General features: G+C 49.1%; 1 protein-coding gene across 1 annotated transcript in view; it reads left to right on the top strand.

The window, feature by feature from the left end:
• CDH23 (cadherin related 23) overlaps positions 1-23,035 on the top strand; it is a 213,592-nt gene that overhangs the window by 73,017 nt on the left and 117,540 nt on the right. The gene's annotated exons all lie outside the window — the stretch shown is intronic.

Genomic DNA, 23,035 nt, shown 5'->3' with positions numbered 1-23,035 from the left:
TACCCCCATACATCTCCCTTGCAGCTGAGGGCAAATTTAACCACTGATTCCAGAGCTTCTGAAAATGGCTTTGTCTGAAAATGAATTTTGGCCTCTCAAAGTTCAAACATTTATCCTGAGCCAGAAATATACACAGATTTGCTCTCTAATTTAATAAAGCCATCCAAATAATATGATTTCTCCCATAACCATCGTTTATGTTTCACAGCGAAATGATAATGAGAAAGTCATTAGAAGTAATAAACAAAACAAAACCCACACAGCAAATCCTTCACCGAGCCTGACTGATGGGAAGAAGAAGAGCATTTGAGTCTTAGGCCACATAATGTTTGCCGGCTGCAGCTGTTTTGAAGTAGATGCGTTCTTGAAACATTATTATGCTTGTTGCATTTTAATGGGATTTTGCTGGCGGAGCAGGTGGGCACCAACAGTGCACGGGAGCAGGTCTGCAGTTGGGTTAAGTACCGCGCCAGTGCCAAGTTGGCATTTCTTCTTTCACCTCTTGGGGGTTGGCTACAACGGATGATTAACGGGCATCAGTCGTTCCTCTAAATCCTTCTCCTTATCACGACTTTGACAAGGTGCTTTTGCTTTAATTTCCTGGTTAAGACTTAAACCAAGCGCGTGCTGAATGTGTCGAGAACAAGAACTGCATCAAGATATCAAAAGTCCTCTCTCTTCTTTTTGTTTATAACTGTATGTGCGCTTTGGGCTGCAACCTGAGTATTTGTTTCTGGGTTATCCTCATCCAGGCAAAATTTCCTTTGACTTCAGTGTTTTGCTTCAGTGGGCGTGCTTAGCTTTGATAGCTCTTTACCATTAAGAGCGTTTACTGTTGCTATATCTCCCTTTTGTTACCCCTTTGCTACCTGACTCTGTCACTTAAGGACATGGTTTAGTGGTGGACTTGGCAGTGTTAGGTTTATGGTTGGGCTCGATGGTCTTAAAGGTCTTTTCCAACCTAAACAATTCTAAGATTCTGTGACTTGACATCGTTCTCCCTGCTATGAAGTTGATCCAGCTGGGACCATGCGATGTGGCTGGTCCGTATCGCCTTCGATTTGGGGTGCTGGCAGGACAAAGCAGAGGTGGCCAGAGGGACAGCGTGCCGTTGTTGGGGGTCTGTCCCTGTGCCAAGGCTGTGCCTCCGGCACAGCGTTTCCAGAACTGACATCACTGCGGTTATTTGGCCAACGCTGTTACGCCATTCCGGCTCTGGCGTTTGTTCTTTTTGGCCCCAAATAGCCCACATCTGTTGCTGCTGAGCATTCATTCACTGCCTTTCAGCCAGGCTTTGGGGGGGCGGAGGGACAGGATCTCAGGAACAGCTGATATCTGCTGGTTTGTTGGGACTGTCAGGCTTCCTTACAGGTCTCACTCAGTGGTTTTCTGATTCAAGGACACCTTTTGTTGATTTTTGTGCTTTCAAAACCACAGTGAGGGTATATGGACCCAACATAAGCCTGTTTTCTTTGTTCTCTTAATTATAATTTTAAATACAACAACGTGAGCTGCTCTTTTATGCAGAGTCAGGTCTGCAAACTGGATATGCTGAGGGCACAGACAGATCCTACAAAACATGTGCTTTCTCCAGCCATGGCTACTGCACCAACTCTTTCTATTTAGCTCCTGTGCTTAGGGGAGAGCACGATGTCTGCTCGCAGTCAGAGGATGCAGAGTGCCACAAGCTGTGAAGGTCTGCGTAGGTATGAAATGTCTCTTCCTTAAAGCTTGTTTTTCCTGCTCCCACTTGAACTTTTCTTATTTTTCATGCCGGTTGCTGTTTTGTTTTAATCTGTTGACCCTCCCCAGACACTGAGTAGTTGCTATGTATGTGTAAAGGTTAAATCCCATGTATTTTGTGAAACTCAAAAATGGAAGGGTTCAGTTGCCCTTTTCTTCTTTGTTCTGGTTTTTGGGGGGTCATCTTGCTTTTTGCTGTGAAGAACAGTCACTTGCCTGGAAAGCTGGCAGGGAAGGGATGCTGGAAGCAGCAAGGTTTAGCAGTGCAAAAGGTTTGGCTTGGCCAATGTGGGGTTGGATGGAAGAGTTTTCTGTTGCTGTCCCCCTTTCTCAGCTCCTGCTGTCCTCTGTCCCTCATCCCTGGGCTTCACCATCCTCCTAGCTCCCAGAGGAGCTCCAAGGGCTGTTTGTGGCACTGACCCAGATGTGTCAAAGCTTCTCCGAGCTGGAGGCTGCATGTGCGGCTCCCTTTCTACTCCTGTCCAAGAGGGTTAATGAGTCCTCAGTTTTTGACCTTTCTTCCCTGACCTGAGCTAAGTGCTAACAAATAGCTCCTCCAATTAAAAAAAAAAACAACAAAACAAACAAAACAAACCGCAACCAAACAAAAAGGCAGCTCATTTTTTGTTCCTCTTGTATACATTTAATAGAAAATAAATAGTAATAGAAGAAACTCTGCTGGAAGAAGGTTTCAGAGAGCATGTCTTGTGCATTGCTCTTTTCCTGCTGTATAGCTCCTGTCCAGGCTGATGAACTAAATGGTGCAAAACCAGAGATATAACAGCTCTTTTTACCTTCCTTTGACAAAGAAATAGTACATCCAAGCTGTCCCTGGACAAACTCTTGCCTGCTGACATTTCAAAAATTGCTCTTTTAGGGTCCTCTTCACTCCCTTCTTGCTTGCACTGTGATCTCCCTCCTCTCCCCTCCTAAAAGAAAATCTTATTTATGTTTTCACCTTTGAAAAATTTTTAAAAAAAAAAAAAAAACAACAAAACCAAAACCAAACCAAAACCAGATGTGCACACGCTGGAGCTGCATGGTGGTCAGAGAGGAGACAGCTGTTCAGGCTTTTACTCGTTTTTCCTACCCAGATATGCTGTGAGCAATTGGCTATCCCCTGAGAAAAGGAGACTCCTGGGTCTCCTGGCTGCTTTCATCCAGGGGGAACTTCTGTATTTTGAGTGCACTTAGCGCTAAGTCGAACATGAGTTTCCCCCAAGCCAGTGAGAGCAGCTTCCAGCCTGTGTTTTCAGCAGAGAGCTGCTGGGTGCGTGAAACCTGTGCTCGATGAAAAGCTGAAATGCCCAGAGGTGTGCTTGTCCAAAATGAGCTCTCTCCACATTCAGAGGGCAGATCTTTGGCTGGAGGTGCACGAATTTCTGTTTTCCAAGAGGCTGATCTTAAGGATGCTTTTGCGGGTGTACACCTGCCATATCAAGGAAAAGCAAAGCGATATTGTTGTCCTGTGTTGTCTTAGCTGCTAGGATGCTCGGATGCTCAGCTCTCCCTGGAGAACAGGACGGTTCGTGTGGGTAATGGGCTCTGCTGGGGCTGAAACCAGAAGTCATCATCACTTGGGAGTGCTGGGGGAGATCCTGGTGGCTTCCCGTGGCTTTACGGAGAGGTGTAAAATAGATAGACGTGTAATTTTCTGGGGATGTCAAAGGCTCTGTAGAATGGGCCTTGCGTGTAGCTACAGCGTGAAGGAGTTGAGCAAAGCATGGAAATTGCTATTTAAAAGATGCTGATGGAACATGACTGTCTTTTATAGGAAATAAGGGGAATTGACAAATCTGATTTGTTAATGACTGCAGGGATGCTTTGGGTATGCTGGCAAAAACAAAAGAAGAATTGTAAACCCACGTTTTCTCCTGCTGCCTCTTTTTGATCCATTTCTGATAGAAATGCCAGTGCAGAGGGCAAAATGCAAGAGCCTGGTCACCTAAAATCCCTGTTGGGATGTTACCTGGCACCTTCCACCCTCAGAGCAGGGGGCACCCCAGAAAGAGCAGAGCTCCCTTTTGTAGCGGGGCTCTCGAGCCTTTGCTGGAAAGGTGTGAGGAAGATGAGGGGTGATGGGGCAGCCGCATTTCGCCGCCCGGCTTTGCAGCTCCTCGCAGAGATGTGGCAGCTTCCCCAGGCTAAATGCCCACCCTCGGAAAGGGCCCGGCATCCCTCCAAAGGCAATTCTCATTCAGCGAACGGTCGTTTGGAAATAGTCAGTCATCAGGCTCTTATGGATCTTTCAAGCCCCTCTCTCTCCCTAATAATCCCACCTCTTGGGAGGTATTGATTCTCCGCTGTTGGCTGCCTCTTGGTATTCCGCGGTCCATTTTTGTCTGTGTAAATCGCTGCGCTGTCATTTTCACGCAGCAATTACCTACTCTCGATTTCTTTCATCCCGAGTCCTTTGCCAGAGATCTAAACTCTGTATTGACAAACCACCCTGGAATAAAAAGAGGGGTCGGGGTTTGGGAAGAAATTTTACACAACAAAAACTTTGGGGAGAGTTTCCCCTGGGGTGTGATCATCTCAAAGGTGCTCAGTCTGTTGGTTTTTGTTGTTCTTTTGGGGGTTTTTGTTTTGCTCTCCAACATGAGAGGGATGCTGCAGCTCCCCAGCCTACAAATGTGACTTTATGCCTTGCTTTTTTGCTCATGCTGAAAACATAGGAAATTCTTTGCCTTGCTGCTGTGCAAAGGATCAGCCTGGAGAGCTGGGGCAGCCGTTTTCCAAGTTATCCTCGATCCTCCGCTGGGGAATGAGCACCTATCTGCGTGAGCTGTGGCCTGCTATAGAGAGGTACCAGGTCAAGTTAGACCGAGCACAGGTGTCCGAGCAAGCTGTGCTTTGGGTAGACAAAAGCCCAAGGTGCATGATAACGCAGACCAAAATCAACAGCTCTGTCTACCTGAGGGGATTTGGGGCAAAAGCTTCCCCATGCTGTTGCTCTGAAGAGCTTGGGTCTGCTCGTGCTTGCAGCAGGGCTAGGATGCTGATGGAAAAAGCAACGTGGAAAGCTTAGGACAGGTCTCTCCTCCGACAGAAGCAGTTAGGATCAGTCAGCGTGGGTTTTAGGTCGCTCGCTGCCTCTTGTGCTATTAAACTGGTGCCTCATGTGCAAGGAGGTCACCGTGGCTTGTCGCCCGAGACGGTGGCTCGGCTTCGGGCAACCTGAGAGATCCCGCAAGCGCCTGGGTGAGATGCTGCGAGCAGCTGCGCGTGGGGACGGGGTTTGTCAAGCGTGGGAGGTGTCGGGCTGCGACCCCGCAGGGTGTGCTGGCGAGCAGGGACGGGGCTGCACGGGGGGGCACCGGAGACTGGGTGCTCACGGACCGCCAGCATTGTAGGCAGAATGGACAGGCACCTTCTAATCTTCACGATCTGTTTACGTTTTCAGTCTGAATTGCAAGGAAAAGGGCTGAAAATGCCTTTAAAAAAATGAAAGCAGATTCATACTGACATTTCTAGGTCCCAAGAGTCACCAGGGACAGCAAACGCCTGCAAACACGGGTTTCGGAGGCCCTTTGTTACCACAGCAGATTTTCCTAAAGACGTGGGCGCAGTTGTAGACAAAAAAAAAAAAAAATACCAGACCAAATAAGGACCAAGAAAGGTTCAGCCTCAGGCCCTTGAGCAGGAACTTTATGGTCTTGGGTAGTTCTGATGTTGATGAAGGTATCAGTGCAGCAGCTGTGAGCTTCCTCTTGCTTTCTGGGAGGTGGTCCTTTGATTCAGGGTTATGGTTCAGCCATCTGGGAAGGGGGGAAATTTGGGAATTGGTTTTAGTCCCGGGTGATTTTTTTTTTTTTTTTTTTTCTTTTTCTTTCTAGGAGGCTGAAAGTTGAAGGAAACAGTGATTTACAGCAGTGGGGTTTCCTTCAGCCCCGTGTGCTGTGGCACGGGAGCTGCAGCCCTCCAGAAGGGGCAAGTGCTGTATTCAACCTGGCACAAAGTCACACCTCCAGACTAGAAGGCATTTTGTTATTAAAAAAGGCATGCCTGGCCGGTGAGGGTTCTCACTTGAACAGAATCCCTATCCTAGCAGAGAATAAATTAAAAAGCCAACTGGCCGCGGCTGCCTGAGGAGCGCCGGGACCAGAGATAGGGCCAGAAGTCAGATAACAAACAGTGTCCAAAATTGCAGCGCCTGGTGCAAGGCGTGAAATTAAAACCTTTTCTGCCTCCTCCTGCATGCTGTAACAAAACAGCTCCTGCCACAGTCTGCCAGCACCAGGAGTAGAGAGGAGAATAATTAAATACATGGAGATTTTTGCATCTGAGGGAAAGTCTTCTGAGGGAAAGGGTGACGCTTCATTGCCGTGGACCTTGGTGCTTTGGTCCTGCAGCTGGGCTAAAGCTGGGAGAAGGGTCTGTGGGCTGCCCTGCTACCCGGAGGTGGGAGGAATCTGTCTTTTTCTGTTGTTGTTGTCTTTTCCTCTGAGTTTGCTCCCTCCACCTTCCCTTTTGGGCTCAGCAGCATCCCTGGGATGTGCCGGTATCATACTGGCTCTTCTCTCCCCAGACCTTGCAGGCTTTCCAGACCTCGGGAAGGACGTTTCTTTGGAGCTACCATGCAGGAGTGATGAAGAGGGCAGCACTTTTTAATCAAAGTTACATTAGGTGAAGCTTATATTACTCACTCTGCTTTATTGCAGCTATTTTTACACGGGGGTTAGAAGTTAATACTAGCCAGCGAGCCTGGTTTTGCTGAATTCTGGCAAGCACCAGAATCCATCAGCACACCCAGACAGGGTAGGAAAGAGCCCAAACAAAAAATAAACTCACTAGCTGAACTGAAAAAGCAGGCAAAAAAACCCCAAACCTTTTAAAAAAAACCAGACCCTCGATAATAGAGGGTCTGGTCTGGAGGGGCAAAAACCAGCCAGGACCATCAGCTGTAATCAGCAGAAGGGTGAGCTTTTGCAATCAGCACAGAAAGGGGAGCGGGAGCCGTAGCAGGAGGGCTCAGCGGGCTGCGGTGCTGCAGGGTTAGGTTTTTTTCCCTGCCCTGGTAAATGAGCCTGGTCCTCTCCTGGTCTTCATCCACAGCCCCGGTCGATATGAGGAGGTTTAGTCTGATTCTGCCGAAGGGACGTCAGCGCTCGGGAAATGGCTGTTGACTGCAGCCAGTGTCTCCAAGTGAAGAGTTTCAGCAAAGAAGGCTTTGCAGGGTTGTGTGGGTTTTGGTTTGTGTCAGGTTGGTTTTGTTTGGTGTGGTTTTTTTTCCCCAGGTAACGTCAAAGGTTTAAGCCATGCTAATTCCTTGGACCTGGCAAGGATGCTGGCAGAGCTGGGACCTCTTCTGCTGGTTGAAAAAAGACATGATGAACTGAGAGGGAAGGAAGGAGTTGTCCCTGTGTTTCTAAAAAAGGGCCAAAATGCAACTTGTTTCTTTCTCCTTTGTTTTCTCTCTCTTTCTCCTTTTCTACCTTTTTCCTGTTCTTTAACATAGAGATCCCTTGCTGGAATATGCTTTCCATGCTGGTGCTTTCTAAGCCTTTTACTGGTGTATTATCCCTGCAGGAGATGTTATGGTGAGCCTGTAGGACCCAATTGCCTTGGTTCTTGTGATGTTCCCGGGGTGTTCAGAGACTGGGGCCCCTTTTAAAAAAAGACCCAGCCCAATCCTGAGCACTTTTATAATGAAACACCAGGTACTTTTAAAAACCACTTAAGGTATTTTTAAAATCCACTTGCCACAATTGGTGTCACCGATTGATTGCTTTCGACCCCTCTTCTGATGTGACTTCACAGCATGCTTGGTTGGTTCTTTGGGCTGTATTGCAAAGGCTGGTTCCTTTGGCAACGCTATTAGAAATTAAAGAGAAAAATCGTTTGCCTTAACGTAGAGTTACGAGGCATCAGGCCGATGCGCAGAGTTACGGCAAAAAGCGTCATCCTTGCCCCAAAAGCTGATAAGGTAGCAGTGAGAGGCTGCAAGCTGAGAGGAGGCAGTCAGAGACCGTTGGTGCTGAGCAAGGAGCCGGGGACTTTCTTGCTCAGCTGAGGACTGGTTCAGGTTGTGTTGTAACACGCAAGCAGAGCGCCGTTGGGTTTTGCTACCATCCCTCCCAAAAGCGAGGTTAGGGACTGGCTTGAAGGAGAACTCGGTGGCTTTGCAAGAGCTTACAGAGGCTTTCTGCTGGCCGGGGGTGGGGGCTTCGAGAGCCTAACGATGCCAAATGCAGCCCAGGACTGCAGAGGGCAAGACCGCTGGAGCTGAAGGAGCTTGCAAGGGAGACGGGAGGCTTTAGGAGAGGGCTCTCAAGGCTGGGTGCGAGGCCCGTGCTGTTCCCCTGGCTATTAGCTCAGGAGTCTTCAAGGAGATTCTCTGGAGCTCTCATGGAGCGTGTTGACAATTTAGGATGATGTTTAATGTAGCATTACTGAGCTACAGTATTATAATTGCTTGCTTGTATTAAAGTTTATCCACAAAGCTTTTCTGCAAGAAGAGATGCACCAGCGTGCCCCTGACAAAGGTTTGAACCCTGGTTAGTGCAAAGAGCGCGATGGGCAGGGGTGAGGGGAGGAGGCAGGTCTAGGAGTGCGTAACAAGCATCCCTTTGGAAAGTCCTGGGCCAGTGGTCCTTCCGAAGAGGAGAAGGGCAAAAGGAGGGGAGCGACTGCCTTGTGCTCCTGTGAAGAGTAGCGTGCAATGGATGATGAGCTTGTCGCCACGTGGCTCAGTCCTTCCTCTGCCACCTGTAAATCTACCCAGCGAGGTCTTTTATGGAAGAGACGTATGGATGCTTCTCAGGCCAAGTGCTCTGGATGGAACTTTATGCCTCCAGTTTCAGCCTGGAAATGAATAGTACGAAAGAAAAATTGATGTTTTGGCTTACCCCGCTACTTGTCCCTGGCATCCCTTGCTCTTCCACATGGCAGTGGGGGCAGATCGCCATGTCGTGACATGCAGGGTATGGGTAGCGGCAAGGGAGAGGCTGGGAGGGAAGTGTCTGGGTAGTTTTTGAAAACCTTTGCAGAAGCCTCAGCTCTTCCTGGTGTTTCTGGGTGTTTTGCATTGCTCTTGGAGATGAGAGGTTTAAGGAATAAGAGAGAAAAGGAAAAAGTTGTTATTTTTAATGTGAGGATGCATCTAAGCCATGTCCAACATGGTTGCTTTTGTGGGTCCACTTGATAAGCTGAGGTTTTGAAATCTGTCATTAGAAATAAGGTGTTTGTGCTGTGACTTAACCGAGGAGGCGACCAGCCCTGACCGTGTCCCACGCTGATGTTCCGGCCGTACCCTCTGCGGTTCCCTCTGCCTCCGCTGCCTCGTTGCAGCCTCAGACTTTGCCAAGGCTTGAACGATCTCCCCACCTCCTGGTCGGGTGGTTCCTTGGGGATTTAGAGGCAAACCCAGCCAATTTCATTGCTTTAGTAGCGCAAAGCTGTTGATTGTGCCAGAAGCAGGTATTTAAAGCTGTGGTGTGCGGTTCCTCCGGGGTATCAACTTGGCACTGGTCCCTGCTCACTTTGGGGCCACCTCTTCAAAAGCAGCTCCTCCAGCCTTCGTTTAAAATCAGGGGAGTGGGTGCCAGAGTGTGAATCAGCGTGCTGTGCTACGGTGGCAGGGTTTGCAGCATCTCAGCCTTGTAAACGAGGGGTGGTAATGTTATTCCCGAAGTACATGCGATGCGGGGATTTTTTAGCTTATCCCCATCTTCAGATTATAAGAGCAGAGGTATGATGAGTTATGTCTGTGCTGGCTGATGGCATTCCTGGTGTAACAGCATCATGCTGAATGGGGTACCCTGCCCTTCTCCCTTGGGTACTGCTTTTTGCCAAAATGAGTCACCTGAAGGTCTTCAAGGTCATGCCGGGAGGTTGAGGTTGACTGGTGCCTCATTCGGAGTTTCAAGTCAGCTGAAGGAGAGCTCGGGCATGGCTGGGGTGCAGAGCATGCACCTTAGCTTTAGGGCTTTTTGCCTTTGCTTTCCTGGGGCTTGTCTAGGGTGAAAGGGATGGAGAGAGAAATTTGGGTGGGCTTAGAAACTTGAGCTCACCTAAAACTGACAGACAGTAGGTCCCTGCCAGACATTGGCAATAAACTTCTGATGGTGATGACAAGGAGGTGAGTGAAGGCGAGAAACAGCAAAAGAAGAGAGGGGGAACCCTGTTTTATTCGTAATTGTGAGTTTTGTTAAGTTTGTAACCTGTAAGCCAGTGATGCTAAAGAAACAAAGTTGGGCAAGTAATCCATTTGCTCAGCTGTGAATGAGAGCAAAGCCGAGGGAAGAGAAGAACTGAAGTGACCCATGTGAAAAGAAGAATAGACTTAACCCCATTCCTCGGGCAAGGTTTGGGGGGATTAAGCTGGATTTGTGCCTGTTTCCCCACCGTGCAGATGCTGCCCTGAGCTAAAGGTTTTGGCCTAGAGTGAATGAAGGGAATTCCAAACCATTGCTCCTTTAAGTCACCCAGATGTGCCAGTCAGTGCAGCCGGTGAGCTGAGTCCTCTGAGGAACTCCTTTTCATTAGGAATCCTGCTAGACGGGGAAACAGCACGACACGAACACAGTCATCCCGGCTGATGTACCAAGATCCCAGCCTGGATTAAAGAAAAGCAAAGCCGAAACAAAACAACCCAGAAGTTGAATGATTCAAAGAGCTTTACTGCCGCAAACAAGCCCTCTTTATTTTAACTGTGGCTTGGAGGGTATGTTGCTGACCAGAGGAGGAGAAGAAAAGCCCCGGCGACGTGGCTACGCAGGTGCATCCGATGGTTTGCATCCCTTCTCCTTGCTCCGGGTGCTCGGCTGCATCGCCCTGTGCAGAGCAGCCCCTAACATGGGATGCTCCTGTAGTGGAGCTTTGCCTCTGCGAGGAAATTAGTTGGAGAACTGTGAAGCGAGGAGACAGTACCTCAGAGCTGTCTTTTCCCCGTCACCTGCACGGAAACCTGCAGCCTTGCTGAGGGCACTGATGGAACCAGATCTGCCTGTCCTTTCCTTGAGGTAGGACCTAAAACGTTTAGTCTAACTTTAAAACGACAGCCTCAGTAAAGTTACTAGTTCAGCGATGCTTCGTAACTTCCTCCACCTGTAGCCAGAGGTAAGACTTACGTGCCTCTCTCTTTTCTCAAGAGGCTGATGACTTTATCGACCCTTTTCCTGCTAATACTCCATTTCCAATTCACAAATAACTGCTGTGTGCGTCTGCATGGTTAGCACAGTCACAGTAAATTCAGAGCATTACTCCTCAGTCTGTGTTTAGCGTTGAAGGATTTGTTCTTTTATTGTTCTGGAGCTGGACATCAGTGTCTGGTCTGACACAAGGCGCTGCTTCCCTTTACAAACCTTGCTGTGCTCCCACTTGCCCCTTTTCCTCTCCTTTCAAGACAGGTTGGCTCCTGATGCTCTGTGCTCAGGCACCTTCTTTCAGGACTAGGAGCTTATTTATCATGTACCTCAGAGCTTTTGGGTAATTTTTCCTGCCTGCCTTTGCCTCTGATCTTCCCAGGTGGGAAAAACCTTATTGTCATAAGAAGGTGTGAAAAAACCAACTGTGCCATGCAGAGTAAGATGAGCATGTTCTGCTTAGAGCAGAGGGCAGGCTCTGTCCTCAGGGTGCCTCATCCTCGATGTCGGTATGTGGCATCGAGTGTAACAGTGAGACAAAGCTGCTCTGCACGTGGGTACGGCGTCTAGCACTAAGCAGGGAGTTTTCAGGTCAAAGCAGGGAAAGCTGGGTGTCGTGTGATGATAAACCCATCTTTCATAGCATGCATGCTAGCAGAGATGAGTTTGGAGCGTGTGGCACATATGCCATTCCTCACGCTGTCGCACTGGGATGCTGCATGAACTGGGAGACTCGATGCATTTCTTCCTTTTTCTTCCTCCTTTGGGTTGCTGGGTCTCCTGTCTTTATTATATGTCTTAATTAGCTTGATCTAGCTCCTTTGCTGCGTTTTCCCAGTCTAGCAGTTCAAGGGCAAGTCAGTAAGTCGTCATATATTGTATTTTTAAAAAAAATATTCCCCATACACTCCTTTGTCCCACGTTTGTAACCACTCCTTCTGCCTGTGAGCACTGCAGCGGTGGTGGGAGACAGCAAACTGGGGTGCTAGAGTGATATCCACATTGCTGGAGTCTCTCTGGGGGAACCATGTCACGACATGGCTCAAGAGAAACGCTTCGTGCTGGAGTTTGCTGTTTTAGCACGAGCGTTTCAGCAAGAGCAAAGCCCGATGACGAGACCGGAGCTGAACTGTTATTGATCCTTCCTCCGGTAATAAAGCCATCTGCAGGAAGACAGGGAAATATTTTTTGAATCAGCACAGCTGTATGGATTTTGCTTTCGCTCATGTTGAGAGCGATACCTGCTCTCAGGCTGCTGCAGAGGCTCTCGCAGGAGTTTCTTTTTGATGGATCTTTGGGACCTACAAATCACAGACTTCAAAGTGAGTTGGTTGGTTTTTTTTTTTTCCTGCTTTTCTGAGGACAAATTACTTGCTCCACCTATGGTCAGAAGTGAGCCACTCTGTGCTGTGAAAGGCGCTTTTAGCTTTTCTACCAGAACAGGGGATAAACAAGCAGTAAAATAAATAAATAAGGTGGCAAAGTGGGCAGGTTTCTGTCTGCCTGACTAAATGGTAATGCAAGAGATGGAGGAAAGAAAGGTGATCCTCTTTACAGGAATGCATGTGCTAGATCAGAGGATCTTTTGAAGACTCGAGATGGTCATTGAGTGCGTGTGGGATAAAAGAAGGAAATAGCAAGAAGTTCTGGCAGTGAGTTGACTTGAAAGCAAGTCCCAGTTTCTCCTTGGCCAGCTGGGCTGGCCACTGGGTCCTCCTCCAAGGTGGCTCTGGACAGCTCAAGAGCCAGGGAGAAAAAGATACCGGGCTGGCATGGAGAGGAACATGTGAATAGATAATCACCCACAGATTGCATGTATATATTTGCAGTATGCTGTATTAATGAATGCAATACCTAATGATTCGTGGCTATTATTTGAAGGGCCCCACTGTTACAGATTTATTTGTCATTTCTTGTAATAACACCGATGATAATGAATTCATTTGTATTAATGCGGGTGTCGTGGACTTCCGTTGATATTCTGCATTAATTAATGTACCATTAAAAGAAAGTGTCACCCAATTAATATCAAGTAGAAGCAATACTGCCAGTGTCCTGTCATTAGGGTTTCATTTGTAATGCATTGTATTAACGTTCTGCCTTAATGGAAGTCATTTGCAATTCGGAGCGTCACCCGATGGGCTGGCATGGGGGTGCCAGTTTGCACCTCTTGCGGCAAGGGTTACCCAGATGAATCGACGGGGACAGGCTGCCATTAAGAGTAACCCCCGTTACTGCCTGGGCTCGGGCACGGCAGCCTGCACCACTCCTGTCCTCCCCGGCCCTGGCACGGACGGCTGCCAGAGGCTGGTGTGCTGCTTCCAGACATCCTTCCTTCCCAGCTTCAAGGCTGGTGCGTTAACTTAACCCACCTTCTTGACCTCTCCCTGGGTTTAGAAAGTAAAAGTTAATGGCGACTGCAAATAAAATGGGATATAAAAAATAGGATCTGCCCAGTTTAAGGTAACGCCCCAGAGCAGAAATCAGAAAAGGGATTTCTTCTCTTGCCCCATAATGTATGTTGGCTGGTAGGAGTAAATCACACTGGTGATTTGATTTTGCTCCTGAATTTTAATATTTGAGAGAAGGGATGGTGGAAAAATCTCACCGGCTGCTGCGGGTCAGGGCTGCCTTTGCTTCCCCGGACAAAAGCTGCCTCTGCCAGTCCTGAGCACTGAGGCAGGAGTGGAGACCTTGACTGTGGCCACCTGGATCCACCTGGTCCATGCCCTCCATCTCCGGCAAGATTACAGCCGAAGGGGTGCTGGGCCATCTGCGGTGCATGCCCTTGCTCCGAACGCCCTCTTCCAGCAGGAAAATCACACCAGCAGGAGCGAAGCGGTACCGTCGAAGCCAGGAGCTCTCTGACTGACAGGTTTTCACATTCTCAGCATTTGCTTCTGACTTTCAAACGTTTCGTTAGACCATCTTGGGTTCCCATCTGCTGTCTCCGAAATTGAGACTGACATAATAGCAGCCCAGGAAGGCAGCACGGGCTGCCTCCCAGCCCTTGCTCTCCGGCCCTGCCTGGCTTCTCAAAGGCTGGAGATGGATAATGGGCAGAAATGGGAGAGAAACGTGGCTTCTCCAGTGGGATTCGGCTGCAGGTGCCGAGTTAGTGAAATGTTGGCTGCTTCACCGCCCTTTTCTTCTGTCCCCTCCCAGGGCAGTGGGAAACAACCTGCTTTACAGGGTGATCCCCCTTCCTAGGAGAGCTGTGGGTTTTGGTTCAGATATAGGACTCTGCAGTTACACATTAAAAAAATAGATATTGGTTCAAACCAGTTGGCAGCAATCTGCTTGATGTCGATGGTCTGTGCCCTTTGTTGTTTACCCATCTCCCAGTCTCTGTGTTTTCACTCTTCCAGATGATTGGTAAAAATGTCGAATAATAGGCAAAGACCTGCAGGTTCCCAGCAGGAGTCCATTAAAAATACACTTGCCTGATAATATTCCTTGTTTACAATTGTATTTTGAGGGCTACACGCTAGCTGACTGTGTTGATTTTGAATTATTCTGTGTTCATCAATCTCACAGAGCACCAAGTCGTGTGGCTTAGAGAAGATGATGTATGTGACTTTGACTCCATTGCCCTTTTCGACCAAGATTGTTGTCTGGTAGAAAGACGAGAGAGAGAATAGAGCAGGATCTATTGTCTGTCAGTCTTGCGGGAGGTGGTGATGCTGCTACTTCCCTTTAATTCCCTGTTAGCCAAGAGTTACACTGAGGGGTTTGTTATTTCACCTGGAGTTGATGTAGCTGAGAGGTCTGAAGTCTCTCCCATTGAAGAAATCCTGACGGCGTGTTGGTCACTCTGCCCACCCCGCTGCCACTCCTCGGTGTTTGCAGGGCTGCTGAAAATCATCAGGAACGGTCCAGTGAGCACCTTGGCCATCGCCTTTAACACTCCTTGGCAGGAGTTATCAGACCTGCTGACTGAGACGTGTCTCGCTGGAGGAGGCTGAAAACGTAAAGGTAGACTGCTTTGTCCCTGCCGGAGCTCTCCCCACCTCTTTTCCAAAGACGGAATGATCAGCCTGGGTTTTTCTGATCTTTTGGACTGTGCTTCTGTGCTCACTACTTTATGCTAGTCTAGCTGTATGTTTGTAGCAGTCCATGTTGGTGGCTTTTTGGTTGCTGGAAAGGTTCCCCTGCACAGAGTATGTAAGCCCGCTGGCATTAGCCTTGCTCCTCTTCGTTACTCCTCGTGGAGCTGTGAGAAGCTGCTCATGGTCTCCTGAGATCTAGGGCAGCAAATGCAAACCCAGGGCACAGTGTAATAGCTCGAGTTACCTCGAAATAGGGGCTGTCGAGGGAAATGAGCTTCGACAGACAAAGCTGGCTCTCTGCTTTAAATAACTTGGTAATAGCGTGGGCAGGATGGCTTCTTGAAAGCTGGTGTGGAACTTGCTTTCTTCTCTTTGCTCTCTTTCTCCTGGCGCTTCACCCACCTGGCTGCTTTCTGTCTGCTTGTTGGCATGCATGATGGTGGTGGTGCAGGGCAGGGCTGGCTGGGGATGGGGAGAGACCGAGCACCAAGATGAAGGCAAGGTTCGGAGGGAGGGAAGAGAGGAGCAATTCCCTGGCTCTGGTGGTTCGGGTGGGAATGGAGGTCATGGTGCAGCTCCTGTGCAAGCCCAAGCCTTGCATTTGCTGTGGTCTAGGGCAGGCAGCTCCTTTTGCCCCTGAAGCTGCAAATTAAAGCTCTGCTGGATAGCGTTTTTCCTCTCCTTGCTTTCTCTTTTGAATATAACTCCATTCTGGATGAGTGCTTGAGCCGCACGGCCACTCTGCTGCTCCGGAGAGCGGAGAGCAGGGGTTGACAAGTCCCACTTATCATATCACTGCCTGGAACGAGCCAGTTGGGAAGTTATAAATAAGAGGAGGAATGTTGTGGGTTCTTTCATTTTCTTATTAGCATTTTCTTCCTCTCCCATCTTGCCTCTCCTGGGCTTGCCCCTCAAGACCTACGCTGCAGAAGCGACGGGTGCCACGAGGAGAGGTGGCAGAGCTGCTGTGCACCCAGCTTTTGGGGACGCTGTGCTGTAAATCAGCCATCTGAGCCCCGTGCTGGCAAGGGCAGAGCTGTCTTCGGTGGGAAACGGGGCAGCTCTGGGCTAGGAAAAGCGAGCAGCTTTATCCCATGGGATACCAGTGCATCCTCTCCCATTTGTGGCTGTTTACCCTCTGTCTGCTGAGTGCTGTTGTCCTGCCAGCGTGATGAATTCCCCCGTGGGCTTGCTGGTTGCAATGTCCCTTTCTTCAGCTCTGTGCATCGGGTCGGGCCATATCTGCCGTGAATAAACGCTCTCAGCTCTGAGGGCGGTTATCCAGCCGCTAATTCAGTCTCCAGCTCCTATAATGCTTGTATTCCAGCTGTGTTTATGGTGTTTTCAAAAGCCCCTCAATTGAATTATAGCTCTGTGGTGGCCATTTGCCAGTGTCACCCAATAATGAGGGAGGTCACTTAATAGAGATAGCAACAAGAGATACATATTAACGAGAGCTGATTGAAAGGTGGGGTGAAATTCAACCAAAAAAATAAAAAAAAAGGAAATTATCAGGTTTTAAAATCAAACTTTGAAATTGGAAATTGCTTGGCTCGGGCTAGCAGTAATGCAATTAATAAATGTAATTAAAAGTGTAATAAAGAATACAGGAATTGGAAGTCCGTGCACATCAGTGCGAGCATTTAGAGCTGGCATGCGAGCAAGGGACCCAGTCTGGCAGTCAGGCTGCTTCTGAGATGGAGCCTGGGGAGGGAAACCAAAACCGGGGGCTGGTTTTTCTTCTCAGCAGAGTCTGGAAGAGAGGCTGGCACTCATTCTGGCTCTGCTTTCACAGCTATCTCCTGCAGCAAACGAGACTCGGACAGGAATAGGTGACTTAAATGTGTTCCGGGCAGTCCAGGGATGAGGGAGCCAGGATTTCAGCTGTAGCAGAAGAGCACTTGGATTCAGTGTCAGCTCTGTTACGCAGCACCTCTGAGATGCCCTGCCTTGAGCAAAAGGCATCAACCCCTCCTTCCTGCCCTGCGATGGGATGGGATTTGTGGGAGCGTCTTTGACTCAAGCTGAGGGATGTCTGAGCCGGCTTTTAGCAGAGCGCAAAGCTCCTTTCATCTGCCCTGCTGCGCGGTGGCGAGAGGCAGGGAGAGGGAAAAGAGCCGCCAGGAACAGCAGCAGGGAATTATTTAAGAGTAATGGGTTGACCTGAGATATAACAGGAGCACGAAGCAGCGAAGCATCTCCTGATGGGAGCGGTCAGCTCCCACCTTGATGCAGGGGGAAAAAAAAAGCAGGACCCGAAATAGGGCTGGCGAGACTGTTTCAATGCTGATGCGAAGATCACAGCGCGGGCAGCTGGGTAGGCTGCCTGCTGCTCGAGCCCTCGTGCCCGTCGCTGTATGCCCCCCAGTTCGTTTGCATCGCCTCCTCTCATCTCATCGACCTTCAGACAGCTGTTCGGCCAGATTGCCTGCCGTTTTTCCACATTATTTGCATTGGTACAGCATGCGCGCATCCGCATCCTAATCATTTCTACCAGCTTCTGCTGGGGCGCTGCTGGGTGACTTTGCCCTGGGAGGTCAGATGGAGGTCCTCTACGTGGCCAGCCGCCGGAGATGGGGACCAGGCTTGGAGGGACCATCCCCAAATAAACCCGACTGAACGTTTCTAGTGCCCAGTCAAAGCTTGTAACAACCTGTCTGCAGGTTGGAAAAGGGGATGCATTTAAGGAAAGGGATTATCTGAGAAACTAACCCCCAGATCTCCTCTGCTTCATCTCCCACCTTTACTTCTATCTGACTCTGACCCTGCTGTAAAAAAAGTCAGCGCCACATATTCCCCCTCTCAGCCCTTTGCCTGCAGGGCACCCGGTGTCAGGCCAGTTGGACGAGACTGATGGATCAAGGCACGTTTGAGGTGTTGGCGGCCCGTGGCCCGTGAAATGGTTTTGCTATGGTGGAAAGCTCTCAAAGGCGCTGTGCAAATCTGCTCCGTTAGCAGGGTGAGCGGCTGTCTGACAGCCAGAGGCTTTTATACGCGCTGGGACCAGGCGCCCTGGGCCCGGTGAAACGGCACGGGTGCTGGCTTTTCTGCAAAGAGCCTTTTCTTTTTAGCCCTGTCTGAAAGAAGAGCTCGTTCGCGTAGCTTTACGTATGCCTTAAAAATTGTCCACCCTAAAGTTTTCCTTGATTTGGGAGTTTTTTCCTCGGGAGTTCCTCACCCAACCCATCACCGGTCCTTGCTTTGCTGGTAGGGTCCTGCCGCTGCTTTGGTCCCCAGTGCTGCTCCAATGCCAGCCCGCACCCCAGCAGAGCTGGCTCTGCAGCCCTCGGGGAACATTTGGTGGCAGACAAGAGGAGACTGTGCTCTGACGTTTTTAGGGTGTCCTGCCCAGCACCCACCGTGTTCAGCTCCGGCCGTGTAACCTGCCTGGTAGGGTATGTCGCACCTCCAGAGGCTGCTTCTCCTCCAGGTTGTAATCCGCCTTGTATTGCCGCCTTGCGTTGGAGCAGCAGCCATCAGAAATTTTATTACTGATGCATTTTATAGCAGGATTCATAATAAGATATTAAAGACTGTAGGTGTGGCCAGAGAGCAAGGTGTAAATATTGTAAAAAGGCCCTTTTCTGATAACCTTTTCTTCAGCCTTAGGTGCATTTTTGCAGAGAATATAGTATAAAGGTTTGGTTCCCTAGCTGCCAACGTTCCAGGGTTGACCTAGGACATGTCTGTGTCTGGTCACTCGTGTTGGAGGGTTGCGTGGGAGGTGACAGCCCAGGCCAGGGGAGGTGTTTGCTGCAGTGGGTCACACTTGGTCCATACCCATGAGCGCTTTTGGGTGGAAACACAACTTCTTTCTGGTCACTCAAACACGCATATTGCCTTGTTGTACTGCTGTGCTGGCGTGAGAGAGGCAAGGTCTTGGTCTCTCCTTTGCCTCTGCCTTGTGCAGCAAGGTCCCTTCGTGTTTGGATAGGGATTTTACGGTTGTTCATTCCTTATTTTAATCCGAGTCTATCCTTGCTATTGGTGATATACTGAAATGGAGTAGCCATTTCTTGTACCTCGCTGCTTTTGGTTTGATCTTCCCGTTGCTTTGGGTAGCCACGTGTAACACACGCTGTTTCCATTCAGTATTTCCTTCCAGCAAAAAGGACCCACCAAGCTTATTCGTATAAGATTTTTACAACAGTTTGAACCTTTCTTATTCATTTATTGCAAAATGAGGGATGGCCTCGCTACCTTGCACCCTGGCATCTCCAGCCCATGCAGCTCAGCAGTATTGCAGCTGGGTAACCAGAGCCCTTTAACTCCTGGAGCTGCTCCTGCCGAGCTGTTGGATGAAGGATGGGGAGCTGGAGACAGGTCCGGAGCGGGTCCCGCTCCCATTTGCCCTCCTTCTCCTCCACGGGAGGCATTTGTCTGCGTGTTTATTTTTATCTCACATCTGCTGGCATTGTAACAAAGATTTAATGATATGACACAGTTTTGTCACCAGTTCTTTTTTCTATAGTGAGTGAAGCTTCGTCGCTGGCTGCTGGAGAAAGTCGAAAGCTTTAAAAATGACAAAATTTGGCGACTCGTGTAGAAAACTCACCTGTTTGCCACAAGCACCTGTAGGCTGTCGTCTGTCTGTGTTTCTTTTTTCCTGGACAGAAAAGATAGAATTTGCTATTTTTGCCTGTCGGTGAACTAAGCATAACCACAATTAATCTTTGCTAAGGAAGAACAGCCGCGAGGGACCGGCAGAAGAGTCCTATAAATGGGCCAAATGCTGAAAATGCAGAAACACGATCCGTCTTGAGCTGGCCTGGCATCTCCCTGGGATGTGCCCTCTGCCTGTTATTTACCATCGAACACAAACCCGAGCGAGTTCTGTTTATACAGATGTTTTGCTCCATTGTTTAGATGATGGGCCGCATCTTTTGAGAAATAAAGACGTCGGCCTCCCGCTGAGGAATATCTTGAGCCTGTTTGACCCAAAAATGGCAAGAGGATTTTAAAGACATACTTCTTACGCTTTTTAAGGCAGATGGTCTGAAATTCCTCTGAGTCCTGACTGCGTCCTGCCTGGGCATGAACACTGAAAATGAGGCCTTTTTTCCTGGAAGACTGTCGGTATGGGATGTCTGCATCTCACAGCTGGTTTTGCCTTGCCAGAGGGGGTTTTTTTGGCTTGAATTTGAGCTGGGGAAAAAAGATGCATTACCCAAAGCACTTCTCAGAGGTCTGTATCCTTTGACCTGTGTGCTGTTGGGAATAAGGGCGTGCGTTTGGTAGTGAAATTCTCCCACTGACCCGTGTGCTGTGGGCAGTACCAGCAATTTCCCCCTCTGCGACCGTGCTGTTCTGCTTCAAGCTCCTGTAATGCTCCTCCTATTGCCCGGGAGCCCTTCTGCTCCCCTCTTAAATTCACCTACGCTGTACTTTGCTGGTGCACCCACCCTTGTGGTTGCAGGTGCCCACTGCCCCCCGCGGAGGTCCTGCCCTGGGGTCCCTCCCAGCCCCTCGGATGCTTTGGTGTAGATGCCCGTGACTGTTTCCCAGGACCAGCCAGATCTTTGGCCAGAGCTGATACCCGGCTTGTACGGCTTTCTCTATCCTGGCCAATGAAGGGATCTGGTCAGCAAAGCTGTAAAATAAGGATAAAAATACAGTAATCGCCAAGTCGGAGCTCAGGCAGCGTCTGCAGGGGCTGGAGCTGACAGCACCAAAGCTGGTGACCTCAGTGTCTCTCCAGGCAGCTTCTCCTTTGGAAGGACGAGGAGATGAACTCTCTTCAAAGCCTGCTTTTGGGCTATTGTATGAAATACAATGCCGGGGAAATCAAGCTCTCCTCTTTCACAGCCGGCCACGCAGCCCCATAATCACGGGTGACCAGATCGGATTTGCATGTTAAAAGGAGTGGCTAGGGCACTTAAACAGAAGAGGAAACATATTCATCAAGTCCAGATTTATCCTTATGAATATTATTATTCCTGGGGACAATATACCCCAGACCTCATCGGTGCAACCCCACATCTACTCTTTTGCTGCCTTTCCCCTCCTCCTCCTATTAATGGTTAATTTGTAATGCTCTTTGTCCTGACATTGATACCCTGGTGGCTCTGGGAGAGGAATGTGAGAAGGCAGTTGTTGGAGCATGTGGACCGTGGCGGTCGAAGCAGTGCCCTGGCAGCAGCCGGGGGAGGGCTGCGGGATGCTGCACGGCTGCTCCCAGCTGATGATGGCTTCGGGGAGGCAGGTAGCCCAAAGAAGGTTGGGGAGATGCTCTAGTCCTGTCTGAGAAGGTGTCTTGGGAGTGCTCAGAAAGCAAACACCCACCATAGCCCTGCCATGAACGGATTCTCCGCCTCAACATGCTTCCCGAGCTGACAAAGTCCCGGTTCCTGAGCAGTCTAAATGCACAGGCCAGGATTAACAGGCTGTGTGCATGGCACAAAGTCAAGGGCTTACATGGCAGCAGGGCGGATCTGGGCTAAGCGTGCCAGGAAACGAGCAGTTGTAAGGCAAAGGATAGTAAACTGCTGGGACAAATGGGCTGGGGAGGACGTGGTGTCTCCATCACTAGAAGGCTTTAAGGATGGCAATGATTTAGGTGTAACACGGGGACAGGTTTCTCTTTTGAGGTCCCTTCTAGCTATATCTTTTATGCTTTTACGATTGCTGATCACAAAAAAACTTGAAGGTGCTTTAAAAAATAATCCTCAGGCCATGCCCTGTGAGGCTTTCTTTAGCAGCTTGATTTAGAGGGAGGAAAAAAAAGAAAGCAAATGGAAAGCCTAGGTGGGAGCTGCAACCTCTCACAGCTCGGCAGAAGTGACGCTGAAGCAAGGAAAGTGGAGTTTTGCTGGAGGCCGAGGCAAGCCTAGATGTCAGAGCATCCCTGCAATGCCCTGTGGCTGGATGCAAGGGCAGGGAGGTGTGAGGGACATGAGGGTGGATGAGCGTCCAGGACCCGGATTCCTGGATGCGAGCTGTGGGACGTGCCCCGGGTTCCCTGCTTTGCCCGACCAAGCTCGCAGCAAATCCTGCCTACCTGCCTTGAAGGCAACTTTCTGCTGGCCTGAGCCTCACCGGGAAAAATTCAGATGCTTTGGTTCTTTTCTGGTGCCTTCACCTGGTATTAAACCAGTTAAATCAGATCTCCAAGCGTGAAGCCCTGGCTTCTCATGCTTTCTAGTGGAGGTGGTGGGCTGGGACATCCTTGCTGAAGCCCTGGCTGTGGTTCACTGCAAGCTTTGCGGTTGCCCAAAAAACCTGAAAATGGTTCGGTTCGTTGCTCAGCTTTGGCCAAGGACTTGCAGGAGGAGCTCCGCTTGGAAGCAGTGCCCCATCTTCTAAGCTCTGCCTCTTCTCAAGTCTCCTTTCCACCTTCTCAGCACTTCACGATACTTCTCTATGAGCTGAGGATAAATAATTTAATACGAATGAAGTTAACAATAAAATGCAGAGGCTTGGGAAGAGGTTTGCAGAAATAATCCGTATTATCCCAACTGGCCATAACCAGCTGCTGTCACATCTCGCTTCCGACCTTTGCTGTCTCCCTTTCAAGTTTTAGCTCTTTGTCAACCCTTAACATGGCTGTGAACGTATTACAAACGTATGGACTTGCCCAAGCGGTCGTGATCCGTGCGTACCTGCAGCCTGTGTCTCTAGCAAAGCCTTTTTGCTTGCGGTCTGTGCTTCTGCCTTTAGAGAGACAAGAATATGCATTTAAGATTTGCATAGGAACATGCAGCTGTTCCACCAAAAATGGATAATTGTTCTCCCTGCTGTGAAGTTAAACAATAAGAAGTGCCAAACTGCATTTGCCATTGCTGATTTTGTGCACTCAGCTCCATATTTTATGCATGTAGATTAGTTCCAGATTTATGACGATTTAACTGTTAATGCCTGCGTTAATCGGGCCAGGTTCTAGTTGCTGTGGAAACTATAACTTTGAATTTTACGTAAAGTTCTGTGTTGCATTTATTGCGGTTTTTTTGAGGCTCTCTCGTATTTAATGTCTTATGGTGAAAATGGAGAGGGAATCAGCGTTGAAAATAAAAGTGCCTTTGGGCAGAAAACAAGTTTCAGCAAAGAGAGTAATTTTTCTGGAAAGTTGTGATGTCTGGGAAAATAAGGGTTTGTGATAGACTGCCATCTTGACCGCAGCTGTATAACTATTATTATAAGTGTGTAACAACTATTATAGCT

This window comes from Haliaeetus albicilla, chromosome 11, assembly GCF_947461875.1.
Source record: "Haliaeetus albicilla chromosome 11, bHalAlb1.1, whole genome shotgun sequence".
NCBI classification, from domain to species: domain Eukaryota; kingdom Metazoa; phylum Chordata; class Aves; order Accipitriformes; family Accipitridae; genus Haliaeetus; species Haliaeetus albicilla.
The sequence above is the reverse complement of the archived record's forward strand: the minus strand, read 5'-3'. Positions and strand labels throughout refer to the sequence as shown.